Consider the following 18070-nt stretch of genomic DNA (forward strand, 5'->3'; position numbering starts at 1 on the left):
CTGGAAAGCAAAACACATCACAGCTTTTTTTCTCTTAGTAACTTTTGATCTGTTTGAGCTAGAAACTATTTTTATGTTGTTAAAATCTGCAAATTCTGCAGCAGATGTTGCTTTTCTTCCGGCGGTCGATTAACGGAGAGCCAGAGCAGTGCTTTATTTCACCACAGACTCCATAAGAAGCTGAATTTGACCCTTGAATATATGGCGCGATGATGAAACAAAGTGGGGAATCATTTTATACACTGAGGGGTAACGCATCCGGAGCACCGAGAACACTAGGAGTTGCTGAACTTCTACTCTGATAGTTTGAGAGATTTCTTGTATAGTAATGTAGCCACCCTGTCCTGAGGAGGCCTAAGAAATATTACGGCTGAAACGTGGTCACGTAGACACTTCGTATGGAGGAGTCGTTGGAAATATAATGATTGTTTATAATTGTATGATGGTACACTAGAACGACTTGTATCAGCTAACTAATTTTTAGTGTACTACCTGGACTACCTCTTAGTGGTCCTTCCAGATTTGTAAGGAGGACACCAGTGAGAATAATTTTCTTAGGGTTATTGTGTTATACATTGATGTCTTTTTTGGTTCATGTATAGAATGTCGTGATTTATGTTTTTGTCTTCTTGATCAGGTGCTATTCTATGCAGAGTATAAATATGTTTTGATATAATTCACCAAGAATAATAATTGTGGAGAGGGTAATTAAATGTAGCCATGATCCAACCAGCTCCTATGACTCCAGAACCTGCTCTGCACATCCTTCTGCCATGCACAGCAGACCCTGGAAGCAGGGCCTGGCCTGTAGCCATGATCCAACCAGCTCCTATGACTCCAGAACCCGCTCTGCACATCCTTCTGCCATGCACAGCAGACCCTGGAAGCAGGGCCTGGCCTGTAGCCATGATCCAACCAGCTCCTATGACTCCAGAACCCGCTCTGCACATCCTTCTGCCATGCACAGCAGACCCTGGAAGCAGGGCCTGGCCTGTAGCCATGATCCAACCAGCTCCTATGACTCCAGAACCCGCTCTGCACATCCTTCTGCCATGCACAGCAGACCCTGGAAGCAGGGCCTGGCCTGTAGCCATGATCCAACCAGCTCCTGTGTCTCCAGAACCCGCTCTGCACATCCTTCTGCCATGCACAGCAGACCCTGGAAGCAGGGCCTGGCCTGTAGCCATGATCCAACCAGCTCCTATGACTCCAGAATCCGCTCTGCACATCCTTCTGCCATGCACAGCAGACTCTGGAAGCAGGGCCTGGCCTGTAGCCATGATCCAACCAGCTCCTATGACTCCAGAATCCGCTCTGCACATCCTTCTGCCATGCACAGCAGACTCTGGAAGCAGGGCCTGGCCTGTAGCCATGATCCAACCAGCTCCTATGACTCCAGAATCCGCTCTGCACATCCTTCTGCCATGCACAGCAGACCCTGGAAGCAGGGCCTGGCCTGTAGCCATGATCCAACCAGCTCCTGTGTCTCCAGAACCCGCTCTGCACATCCTTCTGCCATGCACAGCAGACCCTGGAAGCAGGGCCTGGCCTGTAGCCATGATCCAACCAGCTCCTGTGTCTCCAGAACCCGCTCTGCACATCCTTCTGCCATGCACAGCAGACTCTGGAAGCAGGGCCTGGCCTGTAGCCATGATCCAACCAGCTCCTATGACTCCAGAATCCGCTCTGCACATCCTTCTGCCATGCACAGCAGACTCTGGAAGCAGGGCCTGGCCTGTAGCCATGATCCAACCAGCTCCTATGACTCCAGAATCCGCTCTGCACATCCTTCTGCCATGCACAGCAGACCCTGGAAGCAGGGCCTGGCCTGTAGCCATGATCCAACCAGCTCCTATGACTCCAGAACCCGCTCTGCACATCCTTCTGCCATGCACAGCAGACCCTGGAAGCAGGGCCTGGCCTGTAGCCATGATCCAACCAGCTCCTATGACTCCAGAACCCGCTCTGCACATCCTTCTGCCATGCACAGCAGACCCTGGAAGCAGGGCCTGGCCTGTAGCCATGATCCAACCAGCTCCTGTGTCTCCAGAACCCGCTCTGCACATCCTTCTGCCATGCACAGCAGACCCTGGAAGCAGGGCCTGGCCTGTAGCCATGATCCAACCAGCTCCTATGACTCCAGAACCCGCTCTGCACATCCTTCTGCCATGCACAGCAGACCCTGGAAGCAGGGCCTGGCCTGTAGCCATGATCCAACCAGCTCCTATGACTCCAGAACCCGCTCTGCACATCCTTCTGCCATGCACAGCAGACCCTGGAAGCAGGGCCTGGCCTGTAGCCATGATCCAACCAGCTCCTATGACTCCAGAACCCGCTCTGCACATCCTTCTGCCATGCACAGCAGACCCTGGAAGCAGGGCCTGGCCTGTAGCCATGATCCAACCAGCTCCTGTGTCTCCAGAACCCGCTCTGCACATCCTTCTGCCATGCACAGCAGACCCTGGAAGCAGGGCCTGGCCTGTAGCCATGATCCAACCAGCTCCTATGACTCCAGAACCCGCTCTGCACATCCTTCTGCCATGCACAGCAGACCCTGGAAGCAGGGCCTGGCCTGTAGCCATGATCCAACCAGCTCCTATGACTCCAGAACCCGCTCTGCACATCCTTCTGCCATGCACAGCAGACCCTGGAAGCAGGGCCTGGCCTGTAGTCAGTCCGTGGACTGTATGCTAGAGCCTGGTGCACACAGGCTGCAGGGGACACTACCAGAGCCACCATTGGGCGTGTGCAGTGGCCTCTGAGAGCAGGGTTTGGCTTTTGACCATATTCTTTGCCATGTGCCCCTGAGAATCAATTGTGCATGACCTTATGCAGCCGCCTCAAACACAGAACCCTACATTCTGCTGGTTTGTCAACTGAGTCCACTGCACATGGCCCAAGGCAGCACACAGCAGGCTGTGGGAGGGGCCTGAGCCCCAGAACCTGCTGTGCATGGAGTGCATCTGCATGCAGTGGGCTTCTGGAAAAGGGTATTGCCTGTGCGACACTCTGCACACAGATACTCCCACTCAAACCTACTGCATACAGCCCCTGGCCATGCACAACATGCCCTGCGTGCATGGCATGATGTTTGCATAAGCCATGTAGTTATTCCTCCTGCCCTCAGCAGGGCGGCCTATATTTTAAATCCCCGAATCTTAAGAGGCAGCTGTGGAAGGAGGATGGTGACTGCCCTCATTTCTTAAATCTGCTCGACCAGCCCAGATCCCTGACCATCCACGGCTCCTCGTTAGGAACCTGGAATTGCACATGGCTCCATTTCTCTGATTCCTCCAATTCCTGTGTGTGGATTTAGGGTGTTTCAAACAGCCCACTCATATATCAGTCCACATTTATTTGTGTGTGATGCCAGGTCGGAGAATCTCACCCATGATTTTCTGAGGATCTGGTGCTCACAAAATGTTTCTTTTAATTTACAGAGCAAAATCTACCCTTGTATAATCCCCCACATCCTTTCTGAGGTAGAGGGGATGCTCCACCCTGTCCTTTTATAAGCCGTTTTTTATCTGTAAGCGAGATCTTCAGGAATGTACCATTACCTCATGGGGTCTCTTGCATCGCGTAACAGTGGATTCAACAACACGCTTCGGCCACTGCCAGTTGATCAAATGGATCTGATCTGTAGGAACATGAGGTCTACTTTACTGATCCCCAAACTTCCTGCCTGGGTGCAGGGCATACTGAATTTTTTTTCTTAAGCCCCTCTCCTTTAACGCGCATTCATTTTTTAGGTTGAGCATTCGAGAACTCTTTTATATACGTTACTTTATATACTTTAGTATATACTTATATGTGTATGTACTTTGTGGGCTCTGGAGATCAGACCTAGGACTTGTTTGCTTCCGCTTAGGGACGTTTTTCTGGCAACTGCCTCTATTTAACTTTCTTGATAGAAAACGACCAGCAGAGGTTAGTAAAATACCAGAATCACTTTAACATTCTCTAGATTCCAGCCCATAGAAATTGTCTTCCACAAGCACCTGTAGACAATATCTTTTTTTCAAATCTTGCATTTTCAGTGACATGACCACCAAAAGCCCTGCTTTTATATTAAAACAGAGCTTTGGACTATACCATTTCCTGCTGAAAGGCAATATTTCTCTCCATGTGTTCCCATACCTGACGTGTCACGCAGTTTGGTGCTTACTTTCCCTCCATGTTTAAAAACAGTAGCTTTCACCTCAGACATAAAAAAACGTGTTTGTCCACCCCAGACGACTTTCAATCTGGCAGGGTTGTTCAAAAAGGCCTGACCATTTTTATCTTGGAAGGGTTTAATCATCTGCCTCAACCTCCACTGTCTTTCGACGGTGGTATGGCAGAAGTCTGGGCAAACAAAATAAGAGACCCCATTCCTGGATCGCCTTGCCTCAGGTCTTGCCTTTCCAAAGATAGCCTGACGTAATAGAAAGCTACCAAAATATACCAGGATGGCTCGTGGCAATGCTCCTGCCCTTACTGGCTGCTTTTGTACAAAAGGCACCCTATGTGCCCGTGGAATCTCCAATGACCAATTCCAGTCTGTAGGTTCTGGCAGCATCTCTGTGAACAATTCAATAACATACCTACGGGCATCCTCCCCCTCCACCCCCTCCGGAACACCAAGAACCCGTAAGTTATTGCGCCGTTGGCGGTTTTCATGTTTTTCCGGTTTCCACTGAATATCAGCTATCTGTGCCTCCTGTGATTTAGCCCGCTCCTGAGTGTTTGCAAGATCAGATTCTGTGGTATAAATCCTCGCCTCCAAATCTGTCATCCGCTCCCCAAAAGCGCTACACGTTTTCGTCAATTTTCGCACCACCCCCTGTACTTTTATCATAGCAGCCTGAGCTTTGCGCCCATCCTGGCACGTCTCTTCGTGGTGGGTAGATATTGCCTGAAAAATAGCCTCTAGCGTCGGCGACACCTTTTCCCCCTTTTCCCCCTTTTCTACATTTGCTGGGGCACTCCTAAGCTGGGTCGAAGGGTTATAGTCCCAAGTAAGGTCTCTCTCTCGCATTTTCTTTCTTCTCAGGATTGTTTTGTGCACTATGGCTGAGACCCCGATGGTTCACCTAAACGTTATGTTGTGATTTTTTAGACGGAGAGGTGGAGAGAGTGAAATGATGCAGACGGAGTTCCCACGGACCCCTCAAACCCCACAGGGGCGCTACTTGCAAATGGTGGGGGCCTGTATCGGATTGGCACTGCTTAGGTATTTCAAATACCTAAAAGAAACATTCTCGGTGATCCCGATTGTACCTGCGGACTGCGTTGGTGTTGGAGCGGGTCTTTGGCGGACAGGCCCGTTAGAGGCAGCGTTAGAGTCAGCGGCAATTTCGGTAGAGTTGGTGCCTGCCGTGGCTGCCTTGGAGGCGTCGGAGCTCGCGGGGGCCGAGGAAGCTGCGAAGATGAGTCTGAAATAGGCGGCGGCACTGGGGAAAGCTAAGGCACGGCTTCTTTTGAAGAATTCTGTTACGGCAGCAGGCGCGGACATGAGGGAAGCCGTATCACCAGATCGGATGCCCTCGCGTAGTCGCCGAGGTGAAGGAGCAGGAGCCGAGATAATCCCGGAAAAGAAGAGAGGTGGAGCAGTGGTCAAGCTGCGAACGACCGGTCCCACAATGATGGATCTTTTGAGAGGTCCCGTGAGAAGGCAACTGCTATGCCAGAGACTGGGGTAATGAGAGCTGTGAAGGAGCCGCTGGCTGCTCAGGTATCAAGCGGTGTGTTGGGGGGGAGCTGGGGGTTAACTCTACTCCCCCATTGAGGACAAGTGGGAGAGAGGCTGACTCGGAACTGTGTACTTCAGAGATAGAGCCCGCCCCCATAGAAAATCATACTCTTGATACTATTGATACTGCTGACAATGCTGCTACGTTGGTTCTTACTGCTGGTATATCAAGTCAGATGGTAGTACAAACAGAAATAGAAACAGAAGTAGAAGTAGAAGTGGAAGATATGAGTGGGGGTAGGAAGCCCGAAAAGGAATCCAAAAAGGAGCTTGATTTCTTCTCTGTCTGAGATGGGGGAGAATGGTCAGAGGGTATTACGGACAGCAGTAACACTGATCTGAGTAATAGCGATATCGATATTGAATTGTCAAAGTGCATTTTTCAAAGTTGTAGATTACACACACACATGTCCTTGGGACATGTGTGTGCGCAACATGTGTGCAGAGATCAATTTCAGAGGTGCAACAAGTGTCCTTTTGACATCCTTGCACCCTTGAAATTGCATGCGCAATTGGCGAGTACCTATAGGGTACTCGCCAATTGCGCATGCAATTTCCTATTTATTCCTATGGGCCTGCAGGCCCATAGGAATGAATGGAAAGGCATTCCTTAATTGCGACTGGCAATTTGCGAGTCGCAATTAAGAAATGTTTGGGAATCACTAATTGCATAGCGATTCCTACATGCATAGGCTTTTGCAATTCCTTCATTGCGATTCCTTAATAATCGCAATTAAGGAATCGCAAAAGTCTACATTGATGCATGTGCCCCTTAGATCTTTAACAAACACGCATTTTGTCGCCTCAGGGAATCAATCCAGTGATTTAATCAGAGCTAAAATACATAGAGAATATACATAGTTGTCATGTATACTTTGTTATTATTACTATTTGCACTATAAAACGTCATGACATTTGTGCCTTTTACTGTCATCATTTTGTTTAACAGAGTGACTTTTTGGTGGCAACCTATGCGCATTTCTAAGAAATATGACTGGACATTCCTATTCTCTGATATGCAATTACAAATGTATGTTTTTCTATTGTGATTCTTATCAAAACAACCATCTGTTGTGCATTTCAGTTGATGAGTTAAGTATTCATGCGACTTTTTAGTGGACTGCATACATAGTACATTGGCTTCTTCTCATTTCTCAGCTGTTTGTTTCACTATTTGATGCTGTCGATTATTACCATAAAACCCGTGCCTCAGAGCAGAATAACAATATCTATTTCCACATCATGTGAAAAAAACACCCTTATGTGTGTGAACCTTGTGCATATTATCCTAGTGTAATCCAAAATGAGCATATACCTGTTGACATGTTAAATATTGTGGGACTTATTTACAAGAAATTGAGGCATCTGTATAGATGCATTAGGTTCCCTGCGCCTGTCTGTGAATCCCTTGCGCTACCATGGATGCGCCGTATTTACAACACGGCGCACCATGGGGCAAGGATTGACAGATGCGTCAGGAATTTTGATGCATCTGTCGGTGCAATAGTCACGCATTGCTGGAGTCGTGTCGCAAGCACTATGCAACTCCAGCAGTGCATGGGGAGGCCTATTCCTAATACACTGCGTCACTCCTTACGCCTGCTCCAAGCAGGCGTAGTGTTTTGTTGCACTCTGACCGGGGGAAGTCTTGCTGTTTTTCCCTTTGCCGATCGTGACTATTACATTAAGATCGTGGTTGCCTTGCCCTAACTTGAAGGATATTGTTACCATTGATCCTGACTTTTTGGATTTGGATTTTAGATATCTTTGGATGGTTCTTATGACCTTAAGAACATCCTCATCTATATACCCTTCACTATTTTTGGAGGCTCTTTAACTCTGCATCTATCGCCCTGAAGAAGTCCTGTATCAGGATGAAACGCGTCGGCTGTGTTGTGTCTCTAACAAGAAAATGAAATAAAGAGATGATATCAAGGAACTATCTCCCTTTGATTGACCGGATTTGGACTATATAGTTGTTATAATTGACCTGGTTGACATAGTATGGTGCACCTGTGCTTTTGTTTGAAATGTTTTGATGCAGTGGCACGGTGAAATCTTGTAGATTTCACTGCATCACTTATACGAGGCTTTCCCGCGTGGGAACACCCACTCTGCATACATTATACCTGATGCAGGTATTATGTGGCGCACAGCTTTACAAGGTGACGCATCTCCCTTGTTGGTCATGTTGTAAATGGGTCGCAACACGGCACATTGTTTACGCTGCCGCTATGTCACAAAAAGTGACGAAACTGCAGTGCAAAAGTGTCGCACGGGGCTTGTATATCTGCCTCATAGTATCTAAAAAATATCAAGGATGATGGTTAAAAGTCCCCCGCACTCCAGACTCAAGCATAATCCTCCTTGAAGTGCTCTTTCCTTTTTTCTGCATATCCTAGTTCGTAGAACAAAATCACGTGAGATGTGAGATAGCAAGTGTACTGCAACTCTAGATAGAACTACCATCTATAGGGCACTAAACACTAAATACAATGGACAAGCAGAATCTTGAGCTTACCGGTACAGCACATGTGTGGGTAACATGTCCTGGCATTGAATTACTGTGTATTTCATTTTTCACTATTGAAAGGCTATCTGTCCCATAGGATAGAATGGGAGTGTACTTATAACATCTTATAAGCATAACTTCCCACTGGGACAAGATAGAGACATTGAGTATAGTATGCCTGGACTCAGAATGTAAAAATGCATCATTTAGTAAATATGATTTTTATATTGTATGTTTGAAAATACCACTTTTAGAAAGTAGATATTTTCTTGCTTAGCCATCCTGTGTGCCCATGCTGGGTTGTGGATTGACTGTCTGGCTTTGGAGTGACAGGGACTGGGGCTGTGCACTCTCTACAGACAGCCACGGGGTGTCGAGGTGTGTCCTGCCTTCCCTGTATGAGTCAGGGCTGGGCAGAATAGACCTGGGCTGCATTCAGAGTGGTGAGAGGAGTTTCACTAGCACCTGAATAGACCTGGTCTGCATTTAGAGTGGTGGGATGAGTTTGCCCTTGCACCTGAATAGGCACTGTCTCCCTTGCACAATTCTGTCTTCACCTCCTGCCGGGAAGCCGGGCCAGAGAGGACAGAACTGGTTTGGACTGAGCTCAGAGAATTTTTGCCATAAGAGAACAAAGCAAAATGTGGTATAAATACTGGCGCCCAGTCCCCAGAACTTCAGATTACTGCTGAACTAAGGAACCTGCCAGGAAGAAGAGCTTGAAAAGCTGTCAGGAGGAACTGCCACTTTGCTGTGTGCTTTGCTGTGTTGGCCTGATGCTGCCTACTTCTGTCTTGGGTAGGGAAAGGACTGAATGTACTTTCATCATCTTGCTGTTAGAGGTTTCTCCAAGGGCTTGAAGTAGAGCTTGCCTCCTGTTGGAAGTCTCAGGGAGATAAAAGACTTCAGAGAATTCGCTGGAATCAAGGAACCTGCCAAGAAAAATAGCTGGAAGAACTGCCAGTAGGAGTACTGCTCCTTTGCTGTGTTATTGCTTTGCTGGGTTGTCCTGCAGTTGCGGCTTCTCCCTTGGGCAGTAAAGGGACTGGACTGAACTTTCTCAATTTATTGCTGAGCATCTCCAAGGGCTTGAAATAGAGCTTGCCTCCTGTTCTGAAGTATCATGGACTGCAAAGACTTCCCCGACCCCTGGGTACCGCCTCTGGAACCGTGATTTCAGTTGCCAGAGAAGGGGGAAAGCAACCTACTCAGTCACCGACTCTGTCACTGGCTGTGTGTCCTGAAGGCACCATCGCATTTCGCACCACAACCCTGGTCTCACCGATGATGACGACCACCGCCACTGCAACCGAGCCACTGCTTGCACCGTGACCTGTGGGCACCGCACTTTGCACCGCCACGCTTCACTTTGCCGCCCTACTCTCACCGATGCCGTCATTGCCCGCTGACTTCGTCACTCGTGACCGCACCGTGGCTTGGGGACACCGCTCGTAAGTCTCACGACGAAACACCTTGCGCCACACTGCAGTCCAGACCGATCAACGCCAGCCCCACGTAACCGGAACTGTCGCCTGCACTGTGATCTGTCAGCACTGCAGCGACCACCGCCTTCACTCCCCACTGCAGCCTTGGTCTCACCAACGCTGCTGAACAACCGTCATCGTGACTTGAGGGTGCCGTACGCCACACCGATTTGCTTCACACCGCAACCACGATGGTTGTCACGACCGGCCCGCACCAACTTGATTGGCCGCAACGAAAAGCTACTATTTAAGAGTCTGCTGACAATACGACTGACATGGTCAGACTGAACTGTTGGATTCCGTTGTTCTCAGTACCACGGTAGCGCCAGACAGAGCTACCAATTTTAAGGAACTGGGGTTTTAAGGTTATTCTAGCAAAGTGCACATTTTTAAGTACTGTATGGTGGAGTTTTATCATTTTGGTCTTTTTTTGAATATACAAAGAATTGGCTTTTTTTCTAAACTGGTGTGTTGTCCTTTTGTACTGTTTGCACTGTGTTACTGTTATGTGCAAATGCTTTACACACTGCCTCTGAGATAAGCCTGACTGCTCGTGCCAAGCTACCAAGTGGGTGAGTAGGGGTTATTTTAGTAGTGTATTCCCCTTATCCTGACTAGGCAGAAGGGTCCCTACTTGGACAAGGCTGCAAACCATTACCAACTAGAGATCACAATTTCTAACAACTTGGATAATATGTAGAAGGTTCACACACATAAGAGTGTTTTTTCACATGATATATAAATAGATATTGTTGATCTGTGGCACGTTTTTATCGTAATAATTGACAGCATCAAATAGTGAAACAAACAGCTGAGAAATGATGTGAAGCCAATGTACTACACAGAGATACACTAGTATGCATTCCACTAAAAAGTCACATGAATACTTCACTCTTTAGTCTTAATCTTTATTCGATCAACCAAAAGTAGATCATAAAAGATACACAAAGGGATACAAACAAATGAAGAGAAAAAAGTAGGAGTATTAAAAACATCTACAATAAAATTCATGAAAGGCTACATTCAGAGAAGTAAAATATCTAAAACCAATAAAAGAATAACAATGTGTTGTTCAGATAAGCTTGCAACCCCTTGCAAGCACTATAAGAGAAATAAAGTGTGTTAATTCAGAAATGACATCATAACAAAGAACCAACAAATTCATAATACATGTGGATCTCTGTACAATAAAAATTTAAAACATCATACTCCTTCTTAGAGCCAAAGTGCACGTAAAAAAACTAGCAACTAAGTGACATTTATCTGGGTCATATAATTGTAGTAAAAAATATAGGGCACTTTGAAAATTTATGTCTGTGCAAATATGGTAATAAAAACCTCCTTGTGAACAGCAGATAATATCGAAAAAAAAAATACAAAATGCATAAAGTTTGGCTAGAATGCTTATCGCATGGGTAAATACCAACGGTGGCTGAGGAGTACTGGCCCAGCAGAAAGCATATTAACCAACGAAAGGAACCTAACATGAATCTAGCCAGTAAGTTTCTCTCATACACATTTTCCACGTATAATAAATGAGGGGCTATCGTTGGCACAGTCTGGATGATGCAACAGTCCCTGACCGTGGGTTTAGCCAATTCCATTAGTTCTCTAGAGGCCCGTCTGTGCTTGACAAAGCTATCCTGGACCCAATATATGGCCTTTTTCATGATAGTCTCTGGGTACTCAAACAACTGTGCACTGCCATGGGCTGTAAAACAGTCCTTGATATATTTTAATCACAGAATGGCCAGCCCATGCTCACAAGACAGGCAATCTCTAATAACTGCCCGAGTGAGGTCAGCTTCCTTATTTGACCATAATGAGCACCAAGAGAATCAAAGGGGCAGCATATATGGCGTCCTGCACGTACTCCATGCCTAACTCCTGATGCAAGCAAAAACGAGGGGACGAGGGAGGGATGCCCAATAGATGCAGACAAAATGTATTCTCCTCCAACTGCATGACCCCCACATCCTTGCATACCCAAATACCCATTTCCGTAAGTTTATATTGGCAGACATTTCCGATTGTATATCTCCACAATCAGAGCAATAGGTTTTTTAGCAATAGTCATGGTGAGCAAAAAGGTAGTGCCTACAGCTCAAGTATAACGAGTAATCCTATTGCTGATGCAAGTGGATCAGGAACACCCTTATCGAAGTCTATACCTAGATAAGAAAACAAGCCTACTGTATCTAAGTTCTTGCCATCAATATTTAGGGTACGGGTTTTAGTATTTCTAGGACCACAGACCATGATAAATGTTTTCTTCAGGTTTGTCTCCAAATCCAGTCCTCTCATAAAACTAACATAACTTGAAATTAAACTCTTGAGGCCATTGGCCGTCCTTGCCAGGAGAACCGCCTTTTGGTCAACGTAGGGAACATCCGCCCAACAGATACCAATACTCTTTCCAGGTCATTAGTATAAAGCAAAAAGAGAATCATAGCAAGGACGCATCCCAACGTACCCCACGCTCAACTCTAAATGGTTCTGAGCATTCCCCAGCATTACCAAATCTTACAGATGCGGTGAAATCATAATATAGCAGTCTCAGGAATGAAACCAAATCCCCATCGACACCCATACTTTCTAAAATGGACCACAACTTGGATCTGCATACACAATCAAAAGCGCTTGACAGATCCATAAATGGCAGATGTGTAGAGGCACCCTTTGCATATTTATATTTTGCCACAATAAGATGTCGTTTGAGGCACTGTTCCATCATCCCAAGCCCCTTTCTAAACCAATACTGGGTATGAGATAGAATGTTATTTTTATTCATCCAGAAAAGAAGGCAATTCAAGACTTTTCTCTCAATAATTTTTGCTGCAGAGTTTAGGAATGATATCAGGTGGTAGCACTTTATATCGTGGACATTTCCATTTTTAAAAATAGGGACCATGATTGAGGTGCGCCACGACATAGGTACACCCATACAACACACAGAATTAAATACGCAAGTGAGGATAGGGGTCCAAAACCCTGTTTTTTTCCTGAATAAATCGAGAGGGACGTCGTCCAGACCTGGTGCCTTCTTGCACCGGCTGTCAACAATTGCCTTAAGCACCTCTTCCTCTCTAAAATCAAGTTTTAGGGAAAAGAAGTCCGTCATCAGCACTTCATCGGTAGCCCTCTTGTCAGTAGCATACATCCTGGAAAAATACGCCCAACAGGTCGCAGCCGTAATATGAACCGTTACTTTATCTAGGAGGGTCGAGGGAGACAAAACTGACCACACTTCCTGCCAAAAGGGATGAGAATCTTTGAGATGACAGCCTCTAACTATAGACTCCCATTTCTCCTCCTTCATAGTCAATTTACTTTTCTTTAGTGCCAGCTGATAAATCTTTCTGTTTGCTACAATAGCAACCTGGTCTCTGTGGGATTGTTTCAGGGCCCTATGCAAAGATTCATTTGCCACTCTACATTCCTTGTCTAACCAAGATTTAGCAAAGGAACATGGCTGAATACAGGGCCTAGATAACATCCATTCAATCCATGTTAAGAGATCAATAAAATGGCTAAGTGTAAGTGCTGGGTCTCCTATTTCTAGATTACAGGCATCTAGCAGTGCTGAGCTTCTACAGACAAACTGGGACATGATGTGCATCAAGTTCGCGGTTTACCAGACCACCCTTTGCCCAGCATCCTTCACAGTTAGTGCTTGAGACAGCAGGGTCTACTTCATCAATGGAAATGCACAGCAGATGGTTGTTTTGAAAAGAATCACATTAAAAAACATACATTTGTAACCACGTATCATAGAATAGGAATGTCCAGTCATATTCCTTAGAAATGTGCATGGGTTGCCACCGAAAAAGTCACTCTGTTAAACAAAATAATGACAGTACGAGGCACAAATGTCACGACGTTTTATAGTGTAAATAGTATTAATAACAAAAGGATACATGACAACGATGTATATTCTCTATGTATTTTAGGCCTGATGAAGTCGCAGGATTGATTCCCTGAGGCGACGAAACACTTGTTGGCTAAAGATCTAAGAACCGATTAAAAGAACGCAAGAACAAAAGAATTTGTGGAAATTTGTTAGAATACTGTATTTATTGTTTGATGATATTAGCGTGTGCTGGAGGATAAGAATCATTGGTACTGCTGAGTTAGGTCACATCTTGGGGAGTGGGGTGATCTCCCAACCTCATAGCACCGCAGGATACTACGGGACATATAAACAAATGTGTACAGGTCTTTAGAAGTGTCATATATCCTTCATTATACTCACCCAAAAAAGCAACAGACATGTCTGAAGTATTAAGAGTAAACTAGACATCTGCAAGGATACCTGTCATGAAGAGCTCACCCTAAAGATGATAAATGCCTGCAGTCCCCCAAATGTGAGAGGAAGAATGCTTGCAATAGGTCTAATCACCGTCAATCGCTCAGGGTATCATTCCCACCCATCATTTTATTGCCCCCCATGCCAGCTCAGATTTTCCTTTCACTGCAAAACCTATGCTGGACTCAAGCAAACACTGCATTGCCTGGCACCGTCGTAAATCTGGCCCTTAGTGCTTCATATCAAACACACAAAAGATGACGACAGGAAAGCTTGCTGTAAGTCTAACCACTGAAAAGTGCTCAGGGTAGCATTCCAGCCCCTCATTCTTTTGCACACCATGCCACCTCGGATTAGGCCTAAGCATATACAAATCAGTCTTGGTTCCTCTCCCATTGAATCATTTCAGCCCAAACTGCCAAGCCATGTCTTCTCTGAACGGGAACACAAGGAGCCCAGGACCGGGTTCGGCCTGATTGGGCCTTTTCAAGTGGGTGCAGCTTGGCTCCAGTGGCACAAAGAACAAGGGACTCACGTCTGGGCATGCACATGCCCACTTAGGGCATCATACCAAACACACAAAAGGCGATGGGAGACGGTTTGAAATAAGTCTGACTACTAGCAATCGCTCAATCAATCAATCAGTCATTACATTTGTAAAGCGCACTACTTACCCGCGAGGGTCTCAAGGCGCTGGGGGGAGGGAAATCCTGCTACTGTTCGAAAAGCCAGGTCTTGAGGAGTCTTCTGAAGGTCAGCAGGTCTTGGGTCTGCCGTAGGTGGATGGGGAGGGTGTTCCAGTTCTTTGCGTCGAGGTGGGAGAACGATCTGCCATCGGAGGTTGCTCTTCGGATGCGGGGTACAGTGGTGAGGGCGAGGTCGGCGGAGCGTAGCTGGCGGGTGGGGGTGTAGAAGCTGAGTCGTCCATTGAGGTACGCTGGTCCGGTGTTGTGGAGTGCCTTGTGTGCGTGGGTGAGGAGCTTGAAGGTTATCCTCTTGCTGACGGGGAGCCAGTGCAGGTCTCTCAGGTGGGGTGTGATGTGGCTGCGGCAAGGGATGTCGAGGATCAGGTGTGCAGAGGGGTTCTGGATGCGTTGAAGCCTTTTCAGGAATTTTGCAGAGGCTCCTGCATAGAGTGCGTTTCCGTAGTTCAACCTGCTGCTGACGAGGGCCTGGGTGAACGTTCTTCTTGTTTCGGTGGGGATCCACTTGTAGATCTTGCGGAGCATGCGGAGGGTGTTGAAGCAGGAGGAAGAGAGGGCGTTGACCTGCTTAGTCATGGAGAGGGTGGAGTCGAGGATGATCTCTAGGTTGCGTGCGTGGTCGGTGGGTGTTGGAGCAGTTCCCAGTGCGGTCGGCCACCAGGAGTCGTACCAGGTCGAAGGATGAGGACCTCCGTCTTGTCCGAGTTCAGCTTCAGTCGGCTGTTCCTCATCCATTTGGCAACGGCCTTCATTCCTTCATGGAGGTTGGTTTTGGTGGTGTGGGGGTCCTTGGTGAGGGAGAGGATCAGTTGGGTGTCATCGGCATAGGAGATGATGTTGAGGTTGTGTCGTCGGGCGACGTGGGCGAGCGGTGCCATGTAGATGTTGAACAGCGTAGGGCTGAGGGATGAGCCCTGGGGTACGCCGCAGAAGATCTTGGTGGCTTCGGAGCAGAAGGGGGGAGGCAGACACTCTGTGTTCTGCCAGAGAGGAAGGAGGTGGTCCAGTCCAGGGCCTTCTCTTGGATCCCGGCGTCATGGAGGCGTGTTCGTAGTGTGCGGTGGCAGACTGTGTCGACGGCGGCTGACAGGTCCAGGAGGATGAGGGCCGCGGTTTCTCCGTTGTCTAGCAGGGTTCTGATGTCATCGGTGGCGGCGATGAAGGCAGTTTCGGTGCTGTGGTTGCTGCATAACCCAGACTGGGACGGTTCCAGGATGTTGTTCACCTCGAGGTAACGTGTCAGTTGTTTGTTGACGGTCTTCTCGATGACCTTCGCCGGGAACGGGAGCAGGGAGATGCGCCGGAAGTTCTTGAGGTCCTTGGTGTCCGCCTTGGGTTTCTTGAGTAAGGCGTTGATCTCGGCGTGCTTCAACTCTCTGGGAAGGTTGCTGTCTCGAAGGAGATGTTGATGGCTTTCCGGAGATGGGGTGCGATGGCGGTGCTGGCTTTGTTGAAGATGTGGTGTGGGCAAGGGTCTGACGGAGATCCAGAGTGGATGGTGTTCATGATCTTGATGGTGTCGTTGTCGTTGATGTTGGTCCAGGAAAGCAGGTGGTTGGTATGGGTGGTGGTCGTGGGGGCGGGAGTCTCCGTGGTGGTCGGGGTGGATGTGGCGTTGAAGCTGTCGTGGATGTCTGCGATCTTGCGATGGAAGAAGGTGGCGAGCGAGTTGCACAGATCTTGCGAAGGTGGGATATCATTGGTGTTGGAGCTGGGGTTCGAGTTCCTTCACGATGTTGTAGAGCTCTTTGCTGTTGTGTGCGTTGTTGTCTTGGTGATCTTTGAAGGAGGCCCTTTTGGCAGATTTGATGAGGTGATGGTGTCTACGGGTTGCGTTCTTGTTGGCTGCGTAGCTGTCCGGCGTTCGTTCGCGGAGCCAGATCTTCTCTAGCTTTCGGCAGGTTTGCTTGGAGGCCTGGAGGTCTTCAGTGAACCAGCTGGCTTTCTTGCTGGTGTGGCTTATGGAGGGTTTCTTGAGCGGGGCGAGGGTGTTTGCGCAGGCGTCGTTCCACTGTCTGAGGTTGCGTGCGGCGGTGTCGGGGTCGGTGGGGTCAGAGGGTGGGCTCTGGGTGAGGGTGGTGGTTAGCTGGACTTTGCTCCAACGGCGGGGCATCTGTTGGGCGCGGTGGTGCGTGGTGGGTTTCCGGAAGGTGAAGTGGATGCAGCGATGGTCGGTCCAGTGGAGTTCGGTGGTGTGGCTGAAGGTGACATGGGAGCTTGCGGAGACGATGGAGTCAAGCGTGTGGCCGGGGGAGTGGGTGGGTGTTGTGACAAGTCCGAGGTTGGCTAGGTTGTCGATCAGGGTGGTGGAGTTAGTGTCGTTGTTGTTCTCGAGGTGGAAGTTCAGGTCCCCGAGGAGGATGTAGTCTGTGGAGGCGAGGGCGTGTGTACTGACAACGTCAGCAATGGAGTCGCTGAACTGTGGTCCGGGTCCGGGGGGTCTGTAGACGAGGGTTCCTCTGAGGGTGGTGTTGGGGTCGGTGTGGATCTCGAAGGGCAGGTGTTCGGCGGTGCTGAGGGTGTCGTCGTTGTCGGTCGAGACTCTGAGAGTGTTCCTGTGGACCATGGGTACTCACAAACTTTCTCTCGGGGGCCTAATTTACAGTGTGGTTTGAGGCCGAGGCCGAGGCCGCACTGGTGGGGGTGGGATCAGAGGGGGAGGGGCGGGGCTAAAGAAAAAACAATTGTGACCATGAGGTTGAACACAGGTCCCTGCAGCAGGCGCCTTCGTCCACTGAGCCACCAGACCCGGCATACACACATCTCTCTCTCTCCCCCCCCTCTCTCTCTCTCCGTCTGCCTCCCTCCGTCTGCCTCCCTCTGTTGCCCTCCTCCCTCTGTCACCCTCCTCCCTCTGTCGCCCTCCTCCCTCTGTCGCCCTCTCTCTCTCCGTCCCTCTGTCGCCCTCCCTCTGTCGCCCTCCCTCTGTCGCCCTCCTCCCTCTGTCACCCTCCTCCCTCTGTCGCCCTCCTGCCTCTGTCGCCCTCCTGCCTCCGTCTCCCTCCGTCTGTCTCCCTCCGTCTGTCTCCCTCCGTCTGTCTCCCTCCATCTCTCTACCTCCGTCTCTCTCCCTCCGTCTCTCTCCCTCCGTCTCCCTCCCATTCTGCCTCCCTCTATCTTTCTCCCTCCTTCCCTCCCTCTGTCTCCCTCCTTCCCTCCCTATGTCTCACTTTGTCTCCCTCCCTCCCTCTGTTTCCCTCCCCCTCTGTCTTCCTCCCTCTCTCTCCCTCCATCTCCCTCCCTCTCTCTCCCTCCGTCTCTCTCCGTCTCCCTCCCTCCCTCTGTCGCCCTCTGTTTCTCTCCCGCCCTCTGTCTCCCTCCGTCTCTCTC

Source organism: Triturus cristatus, chromosome 2_2 (genome assembly GCF_964204655.1).
Source record: "Triturus cristatus chromosome 2_2, aTriCri1.1, whole genome shotgun sequence".
Lineage (NCBI taxonomy): Eukaryota > Metazoa > Chordata > Amphibia > Caudata > Salamandridae > Triturus > Triturus cristatus.